Below are 5,736 nucleotides of genomic sequence, written 5' to 3' on the forward strand. Positions count from 1 at the left end.
CAAAATGCTCCACATCTGTCTGGGTGGGATTAAATGGGAATGTTAACAAGTTTAGCTGCTGCCTATACATATTCATAAGGGCTACATGAGGAGGATGAGTGATAGGATTGTCAGCCTGGTTAAATCGTGAACTTGATCACAGATAAGCCTGATGTATATTGAAAAGGTTGAGGTGGTAAATGTATGGCGAGGACACAGCTGAACATGTATCTACCTTTAGGGCATTATACATACATGTAAGGATTTATGTATAACAGTATAAATTATGTGTCCATATAGTTTAAATATAACTCTATTTATATTTTCAAAGATATGAGATACCTTATCATACCATATATTAAAAAACTGCATATATTGTCAAATCAAAGTTTATTGGTCGTATACACAATTTAGCTAATGTTATAGTGGGTGCAGCGAAATTGTGTTACTAGCTCTTAACAGTGCAGCAAAAATGTCAAACATGTACACAAATAATAACCAAAACTGGATCAAGAAATCACGAATGTCAGATTGAATCCAGTTAACAAACCAAATTACACTATCAGTAATCCAAATACAATCTATGCTTATATACAGTAGACTAAGAATAATATGCACAGCAGTAGATGTATTACAGTGAGCAATGTTGAGAATCCAGTGTATAATTAAGCAGTGTAACAAATTGCAATGTAGAGTGTATATTAGATATATGAGCCTTGTGTCGGGGTGGAGCACATTGCAATAATACTCAGCATGCTTTGCAAAGGTTTATTTTTACATTACATTTATATTTTGTTAACATAGCAGATGCTCTTATCACACCATAGTGCCAACAGACTTCTGATGTCAGTGCACGCTTATTTATTTTTTATAGGAAAACATTTTCTTTTGAAAATGCAAATCACAGCTTTGAAAGTATCTTATTACAAAATACGTTGAATTGTAGTGCAGCCCAGTGTAATACAAATGACTCAGAAGTCATTTAAATACCCATTTCAAATACACGGCCCTCGTTTGACACAGAGTGCTGTAAATGTCCTCGAGGGCAGACAGTGTGCCTCTGGTGTTGTGTTGGGCTGATCACACCATCCTCTGGAGAGCCATTCGGTTGAGGGCGGTGCAGTTGCCGTATCAGGCGGTGATGCAGCTCGACAGAATACTCTCTATGCTGCATCTGTAGAAGTTTGTCTTAGGGGCCGTGCCGCATTTCTAGGGTGTCGGGCAAGTTGGAGGTGATATGGTCCTTGACTAGCCTCTCAAAGCATTTCATTATGACAGAGGTGAGTGCTACGGGGCGGTAGTCATTTAGTTGAGTTACCTTAGCTTGCTTGGGTACAGAAACAATGGTGGACATCTTATTTCAAGTTGGTGTAAAAGACTGATATAGGGAGAGATTGAATATGTCTGTAAACACACAATCCAGCTAGTCTGCGCATGCATTGACGACATGGCTTGGTATGCCGTCCGGGCCGGCTTCCTTACGAGGGTTAATACACTTGAAAGTCCTACACACGTCGGCTACAGAGATCGGGAGCCTACAGAATTGAAGGTTACACACTCCCAGGAATGTCATACATGATGGATCATTAGCTTATACACTAACTATCACATATCTAGATGGTCGGGCGGGGTGGGTGTGGAGCCAGAGATAGCAGGGGTTCAAACTGTAGAACCCAGTATCTACATTTGAATATAAAAATGGATTTTATCAAACAAAACTATGCTATCTCTGGGACAATCAGGATGACAAATCAGATTACTGAATGTAAGCACATTATTTACCTTCAGAGGTGAATGTATCAAACCAGTTGCCGTGATAAATTTTTTGTTGTTGTTGTGCACTCTACTCAAACAATAGCATGATGATTTTTTTACTCTAAAATCTACTGTCAATTAGAGAGTGCAGTAAGATTAACAAGAATGTACGTTTTCTGCCCATATAAGACATGTTCTTGTTGCTTACAACGCCATGCTAATCACATTAGCGTACGCTAGCTCAACTGTCCCATTATAGGGACACCAATGTTAAGCTAGGGGTCAGAATGTTTTTGTTGTTGAAAATAACGTGCCCAACGTAAACGGACATTTTCTCTGGCCAAGATCGTAGAATATGCATATAATTTACAGATTAGGATAGAAAACACTCCAAAGTTTCCAAAACTGTCAAAATATTGTCTGTGAGTATAACAATACTTATTCTGCATTCGAAAACCTGAGAAAATGTAACCCGGAAGTGATATATATATTTTTTTTATCTGTGTTTCCTTGCCCGCCTATCCTCGATTTAAAGGGGTATCAACCAGATTCCTTTTCCAATGGCTTCCTCAGGCTGTGACCAGGCTTTAAACATAGTTGCAGGCTTTTATTTTGAAAAATGAACGAGTTTTTTCAAAACTAGTCAAGTGTCCTCCGAATAGTTCCTGCGCGCGTGAGAGGAGCTCCCCATTTTCCGTTTGTCTCTTATTGAATAGGTTATGGTCCGGTTGAAATATTATCGATTATGTTTGTTAACCCTTTCATGCGTGAGTTCCAAATATCTCTAACGGTCGCCCCAGCGTGAGTTTTTTTATGCACGTGATATTAGAACGTTCTCTCCATTCCAGAATGTGTTTGTTATGTAACAGTACATTTCATCCGCGCTGCCCTCAAACAAAAGCACGCAGCCTGTTTTTATTTGTCAATTTTAAATTATTTCTAACAAGTTTTTTATTTTCTAATAACAGTTTGAAATTAGGTGTGTTCCGCCTCATTCATTCACATAAAAGTAGTCATTTTTACTTTTGCGGACCAATTAATTTTTTTGACATTTCTGACCCGGACAAAATTCCCCAAACACTTCTCAATTGTTTGTGCAGGACATTTACTCATCTGCCGTCCTGCATACACGTGTTCATATTATTCCACCTGTCGCCTGCATCGAAATCAAAGTTGTTTTCGTTACCAATAATACCTTTGGAAATGTGTGCGTTTCTATCAAAGTGCCTTATTACGTTATAATAGTTTCTGCATGTCGTGTTATGTCGTTTCTACTGTAGCATCATGTTTTTGTGTATATTCCTTATAACCGCGGACACGCGATGTAACGTTACTCATTTCATAACATTTATGGTGTTATACTCAATGCTTAGGTAGCTAGCTACATTCTCCTATTAGCTCTGGAAAACAATGCTAATTGCGTCAGGGAAGTATTAGCATGTGTTGTATTTTGAAGCTACCCTGGCCTTATGACTCCCAAGTGGCACAGCGTCTCAGTGCTAGAGGCGTCACTCCAGACACCCATCTTCAAATCAAGACTGCGTTTCTATCAAAGTAAGTGCCTAATTACGTTATTGTGTCGTGTTATACCGTTTCTACTATAGCTCACTGTGTGAATGGAGCATAATATATTTGTATATATTCCTTATAACCGCGGACACGCGAGGTAACGTTACTCGCCTTTTATGGTGTTATATTCAATCGTGCTTATGTAGCTAGTTACATTATTCTATTAGTTCTGTAAAACAATGCTAAATGCGTCAGAAGTATTGGCATGTTGTATTTTGACGCTACCCTGGAAAAATTGAAAAATATCTTATACCACTTGGTCGTTTTCTGAGTGCATTCCACAAAGCTGTTTATCATCCACTGCCCCCATTTTGAGGTAATAGTCAAGCACGCAGTCTGGTTTCATGTTTCTCTGTCTGGTTTGTTTCTCTCTCCCGTCAGGTGGTCCACCTTCCCTGTGGCCGACATGGTTGCTGTATGGACAGTGGAGAGGACATGGACGTCTCGTTTGTCATGCCACTTTACTGCCAGCTGTTAACATTTCTTATTTTGTATAACGGGTCATTTAGGATGGTAGTAGCGTTGATGAAATGCAGTCATAGCAGCAGAACTAGAAAGCAGTCTTTACTGTCACCAGGAATGTATACATTTCACTAATTGTGGTTGTCCCCCACTCCTGGCTCTCTCTTATCCTGTAGCTCCAAGGCATAGCGATTGGTCTCTACTATGTCTCCCACCAGCTCCTCTGTCAGAAACAACTTGAAGCACTCTGCCTCAGTTGGAAATGGCAAGGGGTGTTGCACTCCAGACTGGGACTCATCAAAGCAAACACCAGGGCCAGGAGGGGTGAAACAGCAGGGCCAGGAGGGGTGAAATGACTGGTGGCCTTCCAGCTACCACAGAACTCCTGTACTTCATCCACTGTTGGTATGCCTCCATCACCACCAGCATCTTCAAAGGGAACTGGGACTTTGTCAGTGGACAAGGGAAATTCAGATTCAGGGTTCTCAATGGCTACAAGGTTGGGGGGCAGCTCCTCACTGTCACTGTCAGAATCTGATTCCTGACTTTCAGACTCATTGTCAGAATTTTAAAAAATCTCCAGAATTTCCACATTTGTTTGTTGTCTCCTTTTGAAAGACATTGCTAATGCTTCAGCTCATCTCACTAGCTACATACATAAACAACAACACTGAATGGTTTAGAGTGAGAGGGTACGTGGTTGACTGCCGGCACGCGCCACTTGTATCAATAAATCACTATCAGAAAATGTTTTGTGTGGCAATTATTTGTGTATTTACGGTTTTATTCACGTGTTTTCAAATCTAGGTGACAAATCATGCATTCCGATTCTTGCACAGATTGTAATGGGCACATATTATGTGTGTAAAATACTTTTTTGAAGGTTGTACTGATTATGATGAGCTAAGCTAATTCCAGCTGTGTAGTCATGTTTGTTGACGTTCAATGCATTCTGGGTTCACGTAATCGTCTGTTTGACCAAAGATGTTATAACAAAATGAGGTGAGTAAGAGTTCACTCGTTTTTTGAGGACTTCCGGAAATGAATGGTGGGATGTGAACGACGGTAGACGACACACCCCTTCAACATGCATACTATAAACAGACCAAACTCATCTCGTCTTCTCTTATTATCTTCGGTTTCTGTGAGAGAAAAAAATGCATGGCTGCGCGCTGAAACTAATCGTCGGATTACTTTCGATTTCTAAAAAGTGCTTTACCTAATTATTTCGATCAATGGTGTGCTCACCCGTGATGTGATCAATTATACATAGTAATTGCTATTAGCTAATTCATATTGTAGTTTATGTCAGCCGAGAGTTAGAAAATATGACTGCTTGTGTTGGGTCAATCTTTCCTCAGCGCTAGGACAAATGTAGCCTACATTTTTCCGGTTAGGATGATTGTGTTATGCTATATATTCTTCTGTGAATATCTGAACATTGAATCCAAAAATAAACTGCTCACATTCTGGACATAACTTTGTAAGGACTGTGTGTAAATAGTTTCTGAAAGTGTGGCCAGCTCAAACGCTGATTGTTGCGTCATTCGAAACTGGCCGTTCTAAACGAGCGTTCTAAATGAGTGTTCTAATCACACGGGTGTGATCGTACGCTTCAGGGACCACTGTAGAACGATCACACCCGTGTGATGGTACGTGTGAAAGGGTTAAAAACAACCTGAGGATTGATTATAAAAAACATTTGACATGTTTCTACGACCTTTACGGATACTTTTTGGAATTTGTCGAACGGAACACGGCTTTGATTTTCTGAGCATAATGTGCAACCCAAATTGTGTTTTTTGGTGATAAAAGTAATATTTATCGAACAAAAATAACATTTGTTGTGTAACTGGGAGTCTCGTGAGTGGAAACATCCGAAGATTATCAAAGGTAAGCGATAAATTTCATTGCTTTTCTGACTTTCGTGACCAAGCTAACCAAGCTAATATAAGGCTAGCTTGTTGTAGC

At 39.8% G+C, this 5,736-nt stretch overlaps 1 long non-coding RNA gene across 1 annotated transcript; it reads left to right on the forward strand.

Annotated features, from left to right (window-relative positions):
• The first annotated feature begins 3,150 nt into the window (after positions 1-3,150).
• Positions 3,151-4,515, forward strand: LOC139538517 (uncharacterized). Its single transcript, XR_011667747.1, has 2 exons — positions 3,151-3,288; positions 3,685-4,515. It is a non-coding gene; the product is annotated as an uncharacterized lncRNA (long non-coding RNA).
• The last annotated feature ends 1,221 nt before the right edge of the window (positions 4,516-5,736 follow it).

Source organism: Salvelinus alpinus, chromosome 14, assembly GCF_045679555.1.
Source record: "Salvelinus alpinus chromosome 14, SLU_Salpinus.1, whole genome shotgun sequence".
Classification (NCBI taxonomy): domain Eukaryota; kingdom Metazoa; phylum Chordata; class Actinopteri; order Salmoniformes; family Salmonidae; genus Salvelinus; species Salvelinus alpinus.